This window comes from Condylura cristata, unplaced genomic scaffold, assembly GCF_000260355.1.
Source record: "Condylura cristata isolate star-nosed mole 26May11 unplaced genomic scaffold, ConCri1.0 scaffold00006, whole genome shotgun sequence".
Classification (NCBI taxonomy): domain Eukaryota; kingdom Metazoa; phylum Chordata; class Mammalia; order Eulipotyphla; family Talpidae; genus Condylura; species Condylura cristata.
Window position 1 is genome coordinate 22902761 of NW_004567107.1, and position 21412 is coordinate 22924172.

The window sequence follows — 21412 nt, forward strand, 5'->3', positions numbered from 1 at the left end:
CACTTACAGGAAGAATGTAAGAGAACCAAAGAAGACACAGGGGGAAAATTGTATTGTTATCACAATACAAAACACAACACAACACAACAAAAATAATGGACAATTATGAACCAGAGATATCCTACAGGGGAGGGGGACAGAGAGGGATCAGAAGGAAGAAGAGTGCTGGGGTCTATGGTAATGATGTGTGCCAGCCAATTGTTTTAAAATGAACAATAATGTAAATAAATTAATTAATCACTGTCCCTGTATCTCTGACCTGTACCCCAGTTCTGTATGCATAAATAAAGAAATCTTTTTTATAATTAATTGATTAATTAAAAAAGAATCAAGATAGTGCAATGGCAGTTTAAGACCATGGAGCTGGCATCGTGGGGCTGCAGAGCAGTAACATTATTATTTTTATTTTTAATAATCTTATTTTCTTATATTTTTTAAAACTTTATTTATGCATACAGAACTGGGGTACAGGCCAGAGATGCAGGAATGGTGAAAGGATTCACCAGAGACAGAGTGGGGAGCAGAACAGGCAGTATGATGAAGTACACTGCTGAGGGGAGCAGCGGGCAGGTCAGGAGAGGTCTGCCGTGCCATGTGGGTCACTTCCAGGGCCAGGGCTTGAACTCGCACTGAAGTGGCTGTGGCTCACTTGCAGTGCTGTGCTCTCACCCGTTGCACCACCAGGGAGGGCCAGTAACATTATTTTAAAGGCAGGTCAGAACCTGTCCACTGAAAAGCAGAAGGACCCAAGCAGAATGTTAACCACTTTGGGAAGTTACTTACTTATCTCAAACATTTTCTGGGACTTCCTTCCTCTTCATCCCTCTCTTCAATAAGGACAAGTCTTTACACTGAAACATGACTTGTTTTTTGGGAAATAGTCAAAAGAAGTTCAAAAATTGGTGTGGTAAATAAAATTTTAAGATGGAGAATTACTGCTTTTTGCTAAATAAAGAAGGTGGTAATAAACTAATGAAAATTGGTTTAATATACCTTGTGAATAGGCTCTGGAAGAAACTCACGCAAGAAGTTTTAAAGGTGATTCAAGATATGGCAGTATTATCAGAATAAATACATATAAATTCTAAAATTACTACTTTGGAGAGGAAACCAAGCATTTAGATATAAAGTCCCTCCAAGCTTGTTAGAAAGCTTATTCTACTCAATATGTTATTTTTAATGCATTTTAAAGAAAACTTATGGTAAAAATTATCTAAATTCTTATATATTTTAATCTCATTATGTACCCATACTGCATATTCCTTCCACAGGTTTATAGGAAGCATATTATAGATGTTGAATTCAAAAATCTTTTGCAGACAGGTGGTTGATGAATTACCAGATCTTTAACTCATAAATTTACCTTGTTAAACTCATTTGGTTTATTGTGTGTAATGCACACAAACCCTGAATGATTCACACAAACTATTTTTTACTCATAAAAACATGCCAAAACCTTTTCAGAGAGTTGCTTTTGTCTCTTTTTAGAGTACTTATTCTTCAGTGTGTATAAACAAGCAAATGCTTTGATATTCAAATTAATGAGAGCAGTCAAAATGAGAAATGAATCCATCTGAAAATCATATGCTTCCATTTGATGCATGTTAATGAAAAGCTCACACACAAAAATGTTATGTGAGAGGGTATCTACCTCAAATGAAATGAATAACTCTCCTGGAGGTAAAACAGAGAGAAAGTTTATTTTACAGTTGATTACAAAATCAGAGTTCTAGTTCTGCCTCCCCAGAGGAGCAAAAAGCTGGAAGCGTGGACTCTGAGGTCGAGGACCAGGATTTAAATGTGGATTTAAACCGTGACCCAGCCTTGAACAAGTTAATTAACTCTGGAGGGTCTTAGTTTATTCATCAATACATGGAAATAATAAAATACTCATTTCACAAAGTGACTTTAAGCATTAAATAAAAGAATGCATATAATTTTTTTAGCACTATACCTGGGACTGTGATTTAGTGTTTTTTATTAATATGATTTATTAACAGAGTTTCTGATTTTTCCTGGGAATCAGTTTTCTCTCCTATAAAATGTCACCTAATTGATCAGTGAGAAATAAATGAGTGCTATAGAAAATTTAGAGAAGATGGAGATGCTATATGATTCTGGATGTTAAGAAATTTAAAATGCAATTACTCCTGCATTACAACAAACAACCAAATATTTTATTTCCACACCAGTTTGGACTGAAGCACTTTGCAATGTCTCTGTTAGCAATGGAGGTTGGGTAATTTCAATGTTAGGTGGTTGAGTTTCTCCAGGTTTCACCAAATGATGAGATCATAGCAGCTGTAATAAATCAACTCTCACTGGCTCCTGCCCTTCTACTTACGCACTTCTCTTCACAGTGAAAAGAAATCTAGAGAGGTTTGTAATGAGCCACCACTGTTAAATGAACAATACTGAAAAGTCAATTCAGGGATCAAAAATCTCACTAAGCCATTTCTCTCAAGAACATAATTTCCTTTATTTTCCTATAACTAAATCTACTGTCTATCACAGGCCTCCCTGTGCTGAGAATGATGTATAAACTCTGTCAGTGAGTTTCTTCCTTTCCCTGAGTTTTGTCTCTATTCTGGGGCACTTCATGGTGCCAAGGCATGAGAGGAAGGCATCAATCCTGAGTTGTCTCCATGGATGATGGTATCTGCTGTTTTCATGTCTGCTTCTTCTTCCACTGTTAGTCCACACAGCTTGTTGCTAACACCTACATTCCCAGCCACAGGGCCTTCATAGCTATCTGAGGCATTCCTGCTCAGAAAGCACACAGCTGCTCTCCTGCCCATTGTGAGAAGCATCTGGGTACCCTCTCAGATCCGGCTGCCCCGATATTTCTGTAACTATCAGGCTGAAGGAGTTGATGGGCATGAAAGAGGCCATTCAAATTACCACAGCTAATGGCCCAGGAGGGAGTCCAGCATCTAAATATGCTGGACATCAACCCAAATCACCCTTCCAGAGGGGTACGCCCAAAAAGGCCTAAGCCAACCTGTAACAACCTTATACACCATGGGGGTAAATTTGAACTCAAACTCTTTCTCAGGTTCTAACTAATAACTATTTATTATCCTCCTCCCTGCCTCCCTGTCTCTGCTTAGGAGAGTAAGATATAGAACCCCTCCTCAAGTCTCACCCTCACTAAGCTCTCTTCACTTCCCTCCAGCTCCCTCCACCACATTCATAGACTATGAGACTGCTAAGAAAATACATCTCCTGTTTTCTCTGCCCCCAGAGCCATAGACTCTGACTAGATGGAGGAGAGTGCCATAACCTTAGAGAGGTGAAGTGCTTCAGACTTTTGTACATAATAGGTGGGTCACTACTTCTCTGTAGTTCATTTAAAAAAAAAAAAAGATTATTGAGACATACAGAACTGGGATACAGGCCAGGCCAGAGGTGCAGAGGCAGTGAGAGGATTCACCAGAAACAGAGTGGGGAGCAGACGGGCAGATCAACGAAGTACACTGCTGAGAGGAGCAGCGGGCAAAACAGGAGAGGTCTGCTGCGCCATGTGGGTCACCTCTAAGGCAGGGATCAAACTCTCATTGAAGTGGCCATGGCTTGGCTTAGTTTTGCAGTGCAGTGCTCCAACCTCCAACCAGTGCTCCAGAGGGAGGGCCTCTGTAGTTCATTTTTAATGCATATGGGATTTTTCTTCTTATTCTGGCTGAGAAAAACCCTGCCTCTTCTCTTTCTTTGTGTGATCAGTTAAATAAGCAAGGGATGCATGAACCAAAGGAGAAGCAAGAAGGACCTCGAGAAGCAGCACCTTCAAATTGCTTTCTGAACATCCTGATAAGTCATCAGAGAGGAAAGGGGGAGGGATTAAGCTAGACATTTCTATTTTGAACACTAAGCACAACAGGCGGATATAAAAAGGCCTGTGACCCAATAACAGAAACTGAAGTATAACTGACAACCAAATCCTGGGTGTAACTGAGCCCAGAAAGTTATAAGGGCCACAACAGTGCCAATAACATTTGTAGTTGAACGAAGTCATATAGCCAAAAGCTGAATGACTGCTCAGAGAACAGATTAAGATATTTGGATGACCCTGGGAACTGGTCAAAATAAATTTTTGCCAGTCTTAGAAATCTTCTTAATCAAAAGGTGACTTGGGGGACATTTGCATCTATCATGGAATTTTAAAGGGAGATTTATTTATTTTATTATAGTTTTGGTATCATAGGTTATATTCAGGCCCAAGGTCCAAAATTCTAAGGATGCCAATTTAAACCAATATAGATCAGAGACATTCTGTAGGGGAGGAGGAGGAGGTACACAGGGGACACCCCAGCACAGGGATGGGAAGAGCACAAGGAACTACAGTGATGTGCATGTGTGAACTGGTGGTGGGAATTTCACAGGGAAATCCTACACTGCACAAAAATCAAGGATGGTATAATAAATATGTTTAAAAAAATTTTTTTAAAAGTGGGCATATCTGGGCAGTTTCAATCTTGCCGTCTGCTTGGCAATAAGGGGCCCTGATTTCCCAAATAACTGGATCCTTTGGTCCTTTGCTGAATTGAAACTATTTAAGGTGACTTTAGGATCTGCAGATGACCTGGGAATGGCTAAAATTAGAGCATGCCCTCATCTTATCAGATGTGAGTCTGTGGGTACAGCCTGGATCAGGTCTGCTAAAGACCATAACCAGAAAAAAGAACTGGGGGACAGAAATAACCCAAGGCACTGTGATTGAAATAGTAGGCTAAAGATGAGCCACAAAAAAACCACTATCTACAAAGTCATGTGTGAGTCTAAGGAATGAGTAATATTTCGTGAGAATACATCCCCTCATGGGGTCAGGGCTCAAAACATCCTTCTGCAAGAAACCGGGAATGTTTTATTTCTAAAAAATGATCCAGAAAGAAAATTAAAAACCATTTCACCTAACCAAAATTGTCAACACATATTTCAGGAGCTTTTAAGATAAGATGTTTTGTGGAAAGATAGAGCAGACTCCCTTTGAATCCTATTTAATAAAACAATTAAGAATATAGGTTTGAGAGTCAGAAGTTTGATTCTTGATACTTAGCCCATACTGGCTGTTATTCAAATTCTTTGGACCTCACTCTTCTCACCTGAAGACTATGGATAGTATTAGCACTTCCTTGGAATAGAAAGGATTAATGAGATGCTGTATATAAAATACATTCACAGAGTGTGGCCCTTCAGATAACTCAATAAATACAAACTTATGATTATGGCTTTTCTTAATAATGAACATAAGTGGAAGGTGCCAACTACAGCTAAAGTAGGTAGCTAGCTTTGGGGGATTTACATCATGTAAACAGCATGTAAACAAACAATGCTGTTTCCATGCAAATGAATTCTAAGCAAACACTGACTGTAAAATGACAGCTCAAAAGAGACTGAAGTTAATTGTTCCTGCTGGCAAAAGAAGTCTCAGACTATGTGAATCTGTTCACTGCACCTCTCCATCTTACCCATGTGATACGGAACTGAATAGCCCAGCACAATGAGCCAGACAGATCAATAAAGTTAAGACAAGAATTCCCACATGAGGTAATGCAGGGAAGAAAACCCATCAAATTGGATTATGACATAAAGGGCCTCTGTGTGTGTGATGAAAATATTTAAGTGATTTTATATGACCTGAAGCAGAATACCAAGGGCTAGTGATTTCATAAATAATGGAGCAGGAAGACAGCAATGATATTTAAGGTTATTCAAGACAATGAGTAAGCATAAAGCTACCATTTGAAATATATCTATCTAATCCAATATAAGGAATTAATTAGCTGAGTCATGACTTATTTGAAATACTTGACCAAACAGCATTCAGAAAGACAAATACAATTGTCACAATTAGAGAAATAAAGTAAGTTCAGTCTTGAATGAAATAAGCATTGTTAACACATTTCAATCTATTACTAGCTTTAGACTGTCTCTTATATGAGGATTAAAAGGATGCTTCCTTGATTAGCATTGGAGAGGAAGGAATGAATTAGATATTTTTCATTGTTAGCATAAAACACTCAAAACAACTAATGTTACAGATGATACTGTGCAAATACATAAATACTTCAAGGAAACTTTATTGACCTTATTCAAAGTGACTAAGTGAAAAACCCATTCTCTTTACCCAATCATTGGTTTCAGCTAAAAGGGATTCCCAATCTCAGAAACTGAACTGATGAGCTCGGGTCAAGCAGTTCAGAAGGAGCCTTTTGTTTATGAAGTGGCCACACTGTTATGAAGAAGCAAAGAAAACGTGCATCAGCCCCACTCCTGCCACAGATCCTCCCCACCTTCATACTCAAAGCAGAGCCAAAGCTCCTACTGCTTCAGCTCCTAATGGCCTTCTTCAATTCCCATTCTGTCTGCTTCACTTTTGGCTGACACAGCAAATGCATTCGGATAAGGCCTGCAGCATAGCAGGAGTCAGAGACTCAAAACAAAGAAGACTCCTTTTATTTATTTATTTATTTGTAAACCTCACCCTCCTTCGTGGTCAAGAATTTCAGTGGCTAGTACCAGAGAAAGGTATTGGAAGGAATCAATTTTCAATAAACTTGGAGATCACAGGGCACTGTAACAAGCGATGAGTTGTGGGGGGGAAAAAAAACCCTGTTGAAAAGAGGGCTAGTGGGCTTGTGCAAAGTACAACCAAAGACAGGAGGGAAGGCCTAATAGAAATATTTTACCTTGACTCCACCAAATCATTTTGGATTCTGTTCTGATTGACTGTGTTATTAACCAACTTCAGTAATGTTGTTCGGAACATTTTCTGACACCGGTCAAAGGTGATATCCAAAGAAATAAATGTGTGAGAGGGGCTTGGGAATGTGAAACCTTTGTGAAAATCAGGTTATAGAAATCAGGCTATTAAAAGGATTAAGTTTCATCTGAAAATTTTGATTCAATATGGACAAGAACATTCAAGCTAATAATCTTGACATTGAAATTTACTGTAAACAAGGGCTTGACATTTCCCTTTCTAGAGATGATTTGAAGTAGATGTTCCTGATTTTTCACAGAATAAAATCCTGTCTTCTCAGTTTAATATGTAAAGCATTTACGACTACCCCAACTACCATTCAAGCTGTATCTTTGCTCTACTACTTCCAAGCCCTTTACTCCAGTAATACAGAAGTATCTCTTTTTCAATCTTTGATTCATTTGTTATATACTCATTCACTTAATTAACATCTACCCAGCATCTCAATTGTTTATATAAATTATCTTGTAAGATGCTAGAGCATGGACAAGAAAGGAAGTTTAACTTAATTCCTGAAAGACACAGAGATTGCACTTTTAAAATATACAAATTCCAGGAATTTTTTGTCATGGCTCTTATATTTATTTTGCAAAGCTAATGCCGAAGGCTTTTGAATAGGTGCGATATGGTGGGGCAATTGATAGTGAACACAGAGAATTTTGTAATGTTTCAAGTAAGGAGTATGAGTACTATGGTGATGGAAATGGGGGAAATGGAACCAATATGGAAGACATTTGAAAATAAAGTGAAGGTGGACTGGTTGGAAAAGGAAATAAAGGAGAGGGAGTTTCCAACAGAAGACCAGGGTTTACAACTCAAATGATTAGGCCAATAGTGGTACTTTTTACTGAAATGGAAAGTGCAAGAAAAGCAAATTTATGACAACAAAGAAATTCTTTTACACCTTTTGTGTTAAGTATTATTTGACACCTAAGTTGAGATGTCCTTGGGCCAGTGAGCATGTGAATCTGGGCTCTTCCAAAAGGAAACACCAAAAAATGAATTAATAAAATGTTTATGTTTTGTTTTGTTTCTATCATGCCCTTTTCATTTCATCTGACTTGGTGTTAAAGTTTTTTTAAGACCAACTTAAAAGTACTTGTAAAATAATGAAGTATAGGCAACTGAGTGAATGAACAGGTACAGCCTTCTTGGAGGACAGTTAAAAGTGTGTCCAAATTATATGGTATATTAAAGTAAAAAAAAAGCCAAAATGGCTTGCAACTCTTATCATCAAAAACTGGAGTCTATGTGTTGTTCTTTGAGTCTGGGCTTAGCCTTAAACTTGCTTTGGCCAATGAAACATTAAAAAACGTTAATCCTTATAAGCAGAGGATTAAAAATTGTTTACACATTTGGGATTTGCCCTTTCTAACTGCTGTGCAAAGGAACAAGACTCGGCTAGCTTCTTACAGGAAGGATAATGTAGGAAGAAACCCCTGCTATGCCAGTCTTCTTGGCTATCTTGTCCTGCTGGACACCCTAGCTCATGGCTTCTCAATCTCACCACTGCTGACATCTGGGATCAGAACATTGTTGTGGGGGACTGGCTTGTGCGTTGTGACATATTTAGTAGGAGTTCTAGCTTCTACAAACCAGAAGCCAATAGCACCTTTCCATCCCTTCTTGTGATAACCAAAATTATCTCCAAATATTGCCAATGTCACCATGTGGGAGGGAAAATGCCAACATTTGAGAGAACAGCAGGTCCAGGCCATATTTCTTATCACATGGAGCTATTCAAGATGTAGTTTTTATAATAATAGCAAGCAACATTTAGTATATGCTAATTATGTTAGATACACCAAGAAAAATATTTTATGTGAATCTTGTCACTTAATCCTTACATCATAAGAAACAGGTATTATTAATACCTACATTTTACAGATTACTAAAATTGAAGTAGAAAAAGATTAAATTTTTTTCTCAAATTCACTGGAAGTAGTGATGAAGGGGTTTAAACTCAGGCAGTCTGCTCTACTACAATTTTTTAAGTACCATTTTGACTCAATTCATTCAATTGTGACATCTAGCTAGGCACTAAAACAAGTAATAAAAGAATATGTACACTGGGATGTTTTATATTTTTAAACAAGGAGCACTGTATGTAGACAAAATGATTTTTAAGTTACCACTTTAACTTAAAAGTTAACATGTGAATGTTAGCGTTACTCTTGATGTGTCTCTAAATTTAAAAATAAACATACCTTCAAGAATGTGCATAGTAGAGGAGACTTACGGATATACAGAAATAGTTACAAAGATATAGTAAATATAAATGACCACTAATAAAAGAAAAAGAATATAACAAAATTAATTAGAGAATAATTTCTGTCCAGGAACATCTTAGATAGTAGAAAAGATTTTAGTAAGTTCTGAAGAATCGGTAAAATTTTGAGAGATTCACATGGGACAAAGTTAAAGAAACAGGAGCAGGACTATGTGGAGGCATACTTGAGGAAAGGCAAGAAGTCTTGCTCAGTTTGAGCAGGTATGAGATAAGAGGCAGGAAGACAGTCAAATTGTATATTGCAGAACTCCAAATAATAGAATGAAGAGTTCAGAATTCAATGGAAAACGATTGAAAATTGTTGCAGAAATGGGTTTATATGATTAGAGACAGATGATTGTTAGATTCATAGATAGATAGACTAGGCAGCAGTAGTTACAATGAATTGGAGAGAGATAAAAGACAAATTAAAATATGAGTTAAAACAAACACCAAAAATGGTAACAACCTTAATTAGGATAGGATAAAACCAGAAGCAATACTAGGGGCATGTGGAAAGGAGAAAATGGAAGCTCATCAACATCAACATCTTAAGGCAGATGAAATAAGATAAGCGAGAAGGCTAGACTGAAAATAAGAAGCCATCTAGACAAAAGGAAAATTAGGAAAGAACCATGTCAAGGAAGCCATAAGAGCAAGCAGTTAAAAGAGAATCGAGACTGGCAGTAGAATTTATGTAAAACATTCTACAAGTGTAGAGACAGTGAGATGTAAGGCTAAAAGACTGGTCACATAATTCAGTTTTCAGAAGTAGAATAGTTCAGAGTCATCCACTTGGGCCAATTTTGATTGCTATAGTCTTTTTTTTTTTTTTTTTAATCAACTTAGCACTACCCATAGAAAGGGCAGACTCACTAAGTATACTTTCATCACCCACTCCCTCTTTGGGGACTCTTCCTCTATCCTCCCTACAATACTTCAAGTTATTCTATAATATTCCCTGTCCTAGACACATCCCTTCACACATGACTCTTCTACAAATAACTACTATAGCTGTTATTAGCCCTTTGTATTTTCTCTGTTATTCATAGCACCTTTTGCTCATTTTACTATTGAGTTTCTTACCATTTTGTAGTGCTCTTTGAAAGTATGTTCAGTAGCCCACTGTATGCCATCTGGACTGATATTTTACTATCTTTCAAGGTTTCACTCTCCATTTGTATTAGTGAATGGCCATTCTTTAGACAATGGCTCTGTCTGACTCAAAAATCTTCCCTGGCCTCTGAGGATTTGTGGCTTTTAAAGTATGAGCATTCATTGCAAATGCATTAAGAGATGTGCATGTTTCCTATTATAAAATCAATGCTTCTAAAAATCTCACTGAAGGGAGACAGCATCACATCAAACTTCATATTTTACCTTAAGAAAAATAAATCTCTTCCTGCAAAGGGATGTTAAGTTTGTTTTAATCTTTTCTATTTTTTGTTAGCCCCATTTTTCTAGAACAGTCTTGCTTCCCAAAGTAGTGTGTTCTTCTCTGATACTAAATAGGAATAGATAAGACTCATAAAGAAATGTACACCAAGGGCACTAGAATCCCTGTAGTTTTCAATTAACTCAGAACAGGTCCGATGCTTCTAACCTCAAACACGAACTAGATCAAGGATCATGCTGTCTTAGGTCTACGTATTTTGTCTTTCCAGTGAAATAGTAAGCTCAGTTGTCATTTTTCACTTTGCTTTTCAGGAGTCCTGATGGTTCCTTGGACACAGAACAAGCCTTTTTGGCATTTCTCCCTGTGAGTAATGATCTATTTATGGGCCTGTTTCTCTGGCACATTTCTTTTGACATAGTTCTCAAGACACAGAGAAAGAAAGAATAAAGTTGGGCCAAATGGCCCATGGGCATGAGCCCATGAGATGAAGAAGCAGGTGATTCAGTCATTCAGTCAATCAACAAGTATTGATTGAATCTCTTCCATGAACAAGCCAGGTGCCTACCAACCAATATGGTAGAATTTGAGAAAAGTCCCAAGACCCACCTAAGCTAAAACAGTTCCTCCCACAACAATAAAAATTCAATTCTGAAATATCTTTGCTGATTTCAGTTGCAACCAGTAGCTGCAGAGAAAGAAACACATGGCAGTAATCAAAGGGGCAAGAAGTGTCAGAAATGGAGAAACGCTCAAAGACGGGCATTCCAAACAATGTACTCGGAGACAGAAATAGCTGAAGCCATTAAAAACTTAGATCTATTTAGAACACAACTACTCATCAAATGATGAGGAAATCACATGGTTCAGGCCTGAGGGTGAATTCATGCAGGTTACAATCTGCAATGTAGGTAAAAAAAGGGGAGGGGAGAAACACTGATGTTATCCAATTGCAAGAGTGTGATGGAAACTTCTTGGGATGGCAAAGGAAGGGGACAGTGTGCTCATACCAGAGGATGGACTCATGCAAGGCAGACCAGGGAGAGAAAGCAATAGCCACTTACTGGCAGACGGCAACTTGGCTGTCCTGTGTTCACATAGCCTATTTCTAACTCACCCTCCCCTACCCATTACCCAAATAAATTGCTCCATTAGGCATCTAACTTCCAGCTCTCAGAAGCTCAAGGTCATCCCATCATTCATAACTCTTGATTCATTTATTTATTTGCTCTTCCATTTATTCATCCAATGAATTCTATTCAATGAATATTTACTGCAGACTCAAACATGTCTAATAATCAAAGAGATGGAATATGTCCAGTTTCAACTGTTACCTGTCATTAAGATCTCAAGCTTATCCAGGTCTATCCCATTTATCTGGTTGAATGTTTCAAGTGATTTTCAGTAAAACGGTTTGGGTTTCTCCAAATCTACAGAAGTAAGAAGCACAAAATCCTCCCTTTGTTGTTGACTTTGATGTTTTCAAAACATGTGACCTATCATCTGGCAATACCTTCCTCTGGTTCATATAAAACAGCTGATTCTTCTGGATCTGCTCAGACTTCTCCTCCTTTTGTTCTCAACATCTCCCTCTTTCAGAGGACTTCACATACCAATTAACTGGAGCTCACAACAGTAGGGGTCAGCTTCTTCCTCCACTAACACAGTTTTAAATCAAGGCTGAACATCTCAACGTTTCTGAGTAATTTCAGCCACTTCATATTAAAAAGAGTATAGGAAACATAAAAGTCAAGTACTTTAGAAATAAGTCATTTTGGGCAAACTAGGCTGAATGCCAAACATGTACTTTCACACCAGAGAACACAACCAAGTTATGTAATAAAGAAATATACCTGGGGTTCTCCCTGGTGGTGCAGTGGGTTAAAACACTGCACTAAAAAGCTTAAGCCACTTCCGCATGAGTTCAATCCCCACCTGCCCCAGAGGAGAGCCACATGGCACGGCAGACCTCTCCTGACCCGCCTGCTGCTCCCCTCAGCAGTGTACTTCATCAATCTGCCTGTTCTGCTCCCCACTCTGTCCCTGGTGAATCCTCTCACTCTCCCCATCTCTGGCCTGTACCCCAGTTTTGTATGAATAAATAAATAAATCTTTTTTTAAAAAAAGAAATACACCTGATCCTAGAGTAATTTTACCCTCTGTAGCTTGCGTATATCTGTCTCAATCATAACACACACTTTGATTTTTTATTGTTAAGTGAACAGTAAAAATTTGAGCTTCACATTAATGAAAAAATTTCTTCATCTTTCATTTTCTATAAGTTAATGGTTCTGAATTAGCAAGAAAGTATTAATAAATGAGCACTTCTGCAGACTTTTAAAATTTACCCTCTCATACATTATCTCAGAACAATTCCTTATGAGTTATCCTTGTCCCCATTTTACACACGAAGCAAGTAAATCTAGAGAGGTTAAGAAAGGTCACATATTGACAAAGTGGCCTAGCGAAGGCTCAACCTCAGATCTTTTTTATTGTAGTCTCATACTTTCCACTATGTCCAATGGCTCTTTATATTTCTTGGGTAGTGGGTGTGGGCTATAAAGTTGCCTGGGAAGAGGATAGAAGTCATTCATCAAGGATTAGCAGCAAGGCTAATCTTGAAGGCTGAATCTATATTAAAGGTAACCCACTATTATTTGGGGGATGAATAACAAAAATAAAGGCAACATTTGGGGGTTACCAGCATAATGAATCCTATTTTTTAATATCTTGGGTCAAGTCATAATTCAAAGAAATAAAAGGACGTTAAACTGTTACAGAAGAAAATGTGACAACCCTGTACTTTAAAGTTTCACATTAGATTCTGAGAACTCTATCAACTACATGTCCTGTGTATGTGAGTAAACAATGAATGATATGGTAGTAACTACAACTTCTTTAATCCTTATTACATTCTAAATTCTATGGCAGGACAAATCATTTATATATTCTTTACATTCTCTAGTTCAGAGATGGGTAATTCTATTATCTCCATCTCACAGATGAGGGATCAGAGACTGAGAGAGACTAAGGATTTGACCTGGATCACAATGCCAGTGGGATTGACACCAGCTTCATCTGACTCCACAGTCCAAACTTTTAACATCACATATGATGCTGCCTCCATGGCAGGGAAAACAGGTTGAGGTACTTAAGAATCAGCGTTTTACTTACATTCAAATCATTAGTTAATAGAAGGAAGACTCCCTGCATTGATAAAAGTTGGCAGGTAAAATGCATTTATTTTAGAATTCATTCCTTAACATTTAAGATGACAAGAAGTGAATTTGAAAAATAAATCTCTGCTATTATATTTATACAGAAGGACACCTTCTCCAGGTAACGTGAGCACCATCTCATCTCAACATGATGGTCAAGCTGTTACCTAACTTCAAAACGTTACTAAAACAGGCCAGGGAGGAGGAGCAGATGGAACTGGGCAAGGTTTGGATGTGCAGGAAGGGGCCCAAGGGTATCTCTGCAGTAGCTTGTGGATGACAATGTTCACATAGCATGAGTTCCAATTTGCCAGCAATTTGTTGCTCAAGCTAGTTTTGGGAAGTGAGTTTCCTACTTCCCTCTTCCAGATACAAGGGCTCTTTTCAGTCAGGTACAATAGAATTAGCACTGTCTTAATAGGCTGGGTATCAGTTTTTATTCCAGTCTCAAATCACCAGCTGTGGAACCTTAAACAAATCGCTCAACTTTGACAGAGCTCAATTTTCTCATTTAGAACACTAGCACAACTGGAATGGGCCATCCCTTCCAACAATTCTATGAATCAAGGCCTTCCTTAAGTTCAAATTGATTCATTTTTCACATCTTGCGAAACAGAATGCAAGCTTCTGAAAAGCAGGTGGTCCCTAGGAACAGCTCACTGACCTGATCGACAAAATATACATGAAGTCAGATGGCCAAAGGACACTAGGGTATGTCAGCTGAGCTCTGTGTTAGGAAGCAAAACAGCATTTATACTTCTCAAATAACAATAATGGCCACCAAATATTTATTGCTCTAAAGAAATTACTTCCCTTTGAAATGTATGTATGTATGTAACGTATAATACCACCTTTAAAAAAGAGAAAGAAAGGGACTAATATGTATAAATGCTAATGGACAAAAAATTGGAGGACGATACATCAATTGTCAATGGTTTTCTGGAAAAGAGGTTGGCAGAAATATGATTTTTACTTTCTACATCACACACTTCGTTATATCTGCTTTTTGTGTAACACTGTAGTACATATATAATTGCTTTTTTTTTCATTGCTAAAAATACTAATTATTCCAAAATAGAATGAGCAGGAATTGTGTCACATGTTCTATGTCAGCCCATGTCAAAAACTAAACCCAAATTCTTTCCTCAAACCTAGAGATACAGCCTTTCCTTTTATCCTACAACACACACACACATACACTATTTGTCTAGTTATTACAAGTGTGATTAAAAAGGTTTTACTTTTTTTTTCCCCCCCACTTCCTCTGACCCCCAGGAGAGAAGGCTGCGAGCTGATTATTAGAGCATTGAGTGTGTGGGTTTGCCTGAGAGCGACAGCTAGCGAAAGCTCGAAGATGGGAATAATGATAAAGCATGCCCAGCGTGCAGAGCACAGAGCTGAACAGCACCACACTCAACCAGATTGTATTTCTCCTTAATTATATCTGATTCCACTTGATTATGTACTTCATTGAATTTAAAGTATGGGGGGGGGGAGGTCACTGTTCCATGCTACTTATCAGAAATGCCAATAAAAAAGAACACCCTGGAAGCCCTTGATGGTCGGCCATGCAAATACATTACCCCCTCATTGTGGCGGATTTGCTCCAGTAATTATGATCACCTTTGTCGCAGTCTGTGTCTGAGCATTTCTAGAGCACTTGATGCCTAATACCCCAAGAAAAAGCATCTAACCTAATGGAGGCAATATATAAAATTTGTACTACTATGTCATGTAAGCGTTGATGACACTGACACAAAGAGGGGTAATTGTTTCCAATGTCTGTATCTCTGCTTGCTGTTGTTATTGATGAATGGGAGGAGATAAACATACCATAGTGGGGAAAATAACAACAGGGAGTGAAGCTGCCTGCTGACTTCCCATCCAGCCAACCCAGACAAACTGCTGAAGCCCTGATGGGAAGGCTTTGATGATGGCGAGAAGTGATGGGGTAATCTGTCACCCCAAGTCTCACAGGAGCAGGAGGATAAAATGGAATGAACACAGGCATTGAACTTAGGCCTGGGTTGGAATCCAGCTCTAACTTTGAGAGCTTGGACACCCGAGTTCACCTCACTGAGATTTGGTTTACTCATTTGTCTAATATTCAAGCTGTATAAATTAATGAAATAATATATGTAAAGCCACCTGTGTATAGGTGACTAGTATGGAAGTTAGTAGATACCTGCTCAAAATTTTACCCCTTTATCTCTTTTTCTCCTTTCCATTAATACTTCTTTTCTTTCCCCCCTGAAATGGCCAAGTCTTTTTTACCTCTGGCCTGAAATCTTCAAAAAAGATCATCAGTGCCATAAGCCAAAATCAGCTATGTTGATGGGTCAAATAATTTTCTCCCTTTTTCATCTCGGGTCTTCCAAAAATTCAAAAATATAGAAGTATATATGCAACCAAATGCCTAAAGTGAGGAAAATAGCCTAGATGATCTCTCCACTCTCCATTAGTCCTGGGGGATACAGAGACACATAGGAGACAGGAAAATAGCTTTTATTTTTTCCTTTTGATTTTAATTTTACAGCATGAATGTAATGTTTCCTAATTAGTGGATAACCGTGTCATGAGACTTTCATTAACAGCTAGCCTCCCATTTTTCAGTTGGGGCTGTTAATGGCACCCTTGTGCCAGTGTTAGGAAGTATCTTCCTTCCTGTTTTGTGAAAAAGTCAAATCCAGGATTAAGGTAAAGTGTATAAGGTACTTCCAGCTAGTGAAAAATTTAAATGCATGCCAAAAAAACTTATCAAGGTAAATGGTATTTTTTAAACCGATATGCAAAAAGGTCATGATGAACAAGACATCAACATTGCAAACCCTGCATTTGCACAACCCTGCCTCCTCGGGTCGCCCTGATCAAGCCCTGGGTAAGTCAGCATCTGAAGTTGGAGTCTTCTGTGGTGTCGCAGTTCTGACACCACTTAGCTATATGGCCTCCAGGGAGTCAATCTCTGGTTCTCAGCTTCCTCATCTTGTTTCACTTAGAAGTCTGATTAGAAAACTTCCAGTGAAGCTTTGAACTTGAAAATGCTATGATTTTCTGTAACATGAAACTGAATTATCAGGGTATCACTACTGGCTAAAAAGGGTAAGATTAATTCAGACAGTAATTCACTCCAGAGTATTTACTGAGTAATTATTATGTGTTAAACGCTATGTTAGGGGCTGCAAATACAGAGTTGCGGATACAGAAACACAGAAAAGGAAGCCAACCTTGGTGACCATCTTCCCTAGGAAGTGACTTTGACCTAAAGGACTAAGGGAGTAGATACTGGACGGCAAGGAGAGAATGCTAAAGAGGACAGCATGGCCAAAGACCTGAAAGTAAAAAAGAAAATGCTCAATGGAGGAACTGTAATAAATTTACTATGGCTAAAACATAAATAGGATGAATGGATACTTCCCAAAATCAGTCTTTGAGCACAAGGCAATAATGAAAGTCTTCAGCAGAGTGAAATGCAAAGGCACTTGGTTAATGGCCAGACCTGAGTCCCAGTCACTGCCCTATTGCCAACAGCTGGGTGAGGGGGCTTTTATGGCCTCTAGGATTCTATCTTAGGACACACTGGAAGTTTTCTATGGAGAGGCATTTCATTCCCAAAGAAGGTTGCAAACCTCACAACAGAGATATTTAGAGTGTACCTCCCTCAACATCAAAGAGGTGCTATAATTAATGAATGTAGTCACTTTCCTGAAAACAATTTGCTAAACAGCTAAGTGGCTATTGTGTGAAGCCTGTGAGCATGAAGAATGCAAGGACTAGCTGGAAGGCAGGCAAACTTTTATCTTCCCCAGATAGGTGAGAACTCAAATTTCATGGGCAAACACACCTAGCCTACTATACCTAGGCTTGTGACTGCAGAACTGGTCTGCTCCTACCACATTTGTGTCTGCTGATTTAATTCCTGTCCTTAGAAAGACAGGTTTGGAGCCAGCTATTTATAACCAACCAAAATACACAACCTTTACATCCCTAAACATGAAGCCAAAGCTTCATATTTTTAATCTCACTGTTGTCAGACATAATAGCAATCATGTACTGAGCACTAATCCTATGCTAAAACTGAGAAACATTAACTCACAACCCCAGGTGATGAGTGTAGATGGTTACCTTCATCTTCTAAGCAGGAGTAATTTGAAGCAGAGAGGTGTTCTGTGGCCCAAAGCCACACAGACGCTGAGTGGTGGACCCAGAATTCCCATACAGTCTTGTCTATTCAAGGCTGTGCTCGCAACCAGGTTCCCAAGTGAGGTTCATCACTCAGCAAGTCCACAGAGTATGGGGCGTTCAGAGGCTCCTTGAGTTTCCAGGGCCCTCAAGGATCTGAATTCTCTGGGCTTTCATAAGCACTCCAGTCATTTAGTTTTTGGGGACAAAAGCACATTCCATATCTGTCCTCACTTCCATTTTTCCATGTTCCTGGGAAGAGTCCTCCTCCCCACTCCTGCTCCTCTCCTGCCCTCCCTCTCCACACTTTTTGTTCTCCTTAGACACGAACTCTTCGCATCTGTTTCCCATTGATAAAAACCGCATTTGAGGTTCGCTTCACCTTCTCCGTATGGCCCAATAACTCTTTCCTTTCCAGACTTTATAAATGACTGACAGGTGTGCATTTCCATGCTTTTTCTTACCTCCTGTATCCCACTGACCTCCCTGAAATCTGGCTTCTGGGCATGCCGCTGCACTAAAATTGCTGTCTTTTTCAGCTTCCTACTTTCAATCTTTTCAATCTCTCCACACTTAAAATCATCCGGGTTAATTTACACTTTTGATAAAGGGAGTCCATGAGCATGGTCATCAATAGGGACTCTGAGACCTGATTCTGCCACTTCCTAGCATAGGAACCAAGTATTTGAAGCTCTGTGTCTCAGCCACCTTGGCTATCAAATAGGAATCGCTGGTGGAATCACCATCAGGTAGAGAGGAATTGCAGGTACTCACACAGGCCTGCCACACAGATTGGGGCTTATGTAAAGTCAACCCATCCTTCTTCTGATTCTCTCAGGCTCCTGAGTTTTCATCCCTGTTCTTCTCCACCTGGTAGGAGTGTTTTCCAGTGCTTGTAAATTTCCTCAACCCCTAAATTTGCTAAATTATAAGATTTAGCCTTCGGTTTTCTGGTCTTCTGCTCTCTCTATCTTCACCCTTAACAAAAACAATAGATGCTTTTCCCGTAAAACTGCTACTTGTTGAAATATGGACTGTGTGCTTTCCAGGTGCTAGCATCACCCCAAAATCGATTTCTACAAGACAGTATTGAGTCTTTCATTCTTCTGGGCTCCCCATTCTTTGGCCACTATTCACACAGTTACCAGAGGTCAGATTTAAAACACTGTTGTTGATGGCCCTTTTTCATCCCCTGTAACAAATTCCTACGTGTTTATCCATCCTGACATTGCTTACTGGGATTTTTAAGATAACAACTCAGTATGCCTGGGTTTGGCTCAGTAAGGGATATGCTGCCTGGCCCTCACCCACAATGTCAAAATGCTCCAAAATCTTTAAGTAAAACAAACCATTCTACAAACCTTATGGATCAGATTATCTGAAAAGCTTGATCAAACTGCATGCAATTAGTAAATTCTGAAAAGAAGGAAGGAAAAGGCGATTCAGATTTACTGCCAATCAATTATGAATCAGGAAGTGTGCTGTTATTTCTCCAACATGGGTCAATGATACAATTTTTTTTTAATGTAAGAAATGTGATGTCACAAAGCTTCCTTCTCATGGTGCCTCATGGCCAGTTCTTCCCAGGGATTACACAATCTCCTCGATCACATGTCAATGACCTCCCAAAGGTTGATCCCTTTGGAGAAACAGAAGTCATGATTTAACTCCTACTGTTCTAATACAGATAGCATTGCTTCATGAATGGCATCTATTCATGGGTTCACTCCTTCATTCAAATACTTTATTAAGCCCCTGTTATCTACCAACAGCATAATGAATGTTAGAGATGGACTATGAAGGCCTTTCCTTCAAAGCCCAGAAAAGAGAGCTAGGTTCGAGAATGCTGGGGAAGCCAGCCAGGTCACTGGAAGTACACTCAGAAGGCCCTTCTTAGCTTAGGAAACAGGCTAGTTTACTTTTCTCGCCTATCTCCCAGCTAGATGCTTTTTCTTCATTCTCCCTGACACCATCCTCATCATTTCACACCTACATTTCCATGGTAAACTGCCTCCAGACTCACCCCCTCCAAGCCATCCTCCACACTGTGGTCACAGCCTTCTTTTTCTACATCAAAGCTAATCATGTGTCAAACTTTCCCAATCTCCAAACTCTCTCCTAGCCTTTCAGATAAACTTAAGCAATGGGGGGGTGGGGGTGGTGAAAGAGCATATTTCTATCACACCAGATCTCTACTAATTTCTTGTTTCTCCATGGATCTAAAACCCACATCTCACACTGCAGCCACAGAGAACTACTCCCAGTTCTCATATAGTTTTGTTTTCCTGCCTGGAAAGCCTACTCCTTTCTCTCAGCCCATGTAAACCTCTCTAAGAAGGCTTCTCAATCTTCTTTAGTGGGTGTCCTCCCTAAGCCCACCGATCATATCTCTGCCCAAACACTTCCTGCATGGCATTAGGTGCTATTAGCATCACCCAGCTGCCCTTCAGCCCCGTATCCACACTCCAGCACCCTGTGCTCTAGCTGCATGGGCTGGCTCGCAGCTACCCTAACTACCATTACACTTTCCTCTACCTGGAATGTCCATCCTATTCTCTGTTTGGCCAAAGACCATTCATTTTTCAAAAATATATCAAAAACCACCTGCTCAGATTCTCCAGAAGGGAAAAAAAAAAAAACATGTTTGTACTATTAATTCTTAATTTATCCTAAAATTATATCAGACTCTATCACAGTTAGCTAACAATCTTTTTCTCCCTCCTTTTCCTTCAACCTCCAGCACATAAATGCTGATGTGTATCTTCTGAATGTTTGGAAAATTCAGGAGGGAGGAGGGAGTGTATAGCAGACATGTTAAGCCCACAGTGCAATGCATGGCTACACTGTTCTGCCATGCATGTTAATCTTGTATTTACAACTACATCATAAGCTCTTTGAGGGCTGAACTATGCTACATATTTTCACAGGACCCACATTGTTAAATATGGGAAAGGGGATCAATAAGCAACTTGTGAATATAATCAAAATGAATTAAACTTGAAGATGTGGGAAAAGGAAATATAAAGAAAAAACTAAAATCTTATTATAAAGCCAAAAAAAATAATCTAAATCTTTTCTTGCCAAGTTTTACAGAGAAAATGATGAGAATATTCATCATGAAATAAAAATGGCATGTTGACAATTACATTTAAGGCCTTTCTATGCCAATTTCAACTTGGAAATATTTCTAGAAAGGTTTTTCATTGACTAGTTGTTTGAAAGGATAAAAACTTTCAAATTTCTATATTACTGGCTACTTTTTCTTAAATCATAAGAGCAAAGTTGTTTTAATGATATGCATCCCTTTCTTAATCTCCCCCTTTTTCGCTTTTTTTCCCTTCCTTTTCTTTCTCAAAAACTCCATCTTTGGCTAAGTTGATTTACTTTCTCAATTAGCTTCATGCATGTTAAACACTTTCTTCCACTCAGAGAAGCTCCAAAAATGTTTAAAATAACAATGCATGGCCTCCACCAGCCATCTTCAAGTAAAGAGAATCCCCTCTGACAACCCACAGTCACGAGTGCTCAATTAGAGATTCCAATATTTTCTTCTGGCATATCAGCTTGACTTTCAGATTCCCCACATACTTCTT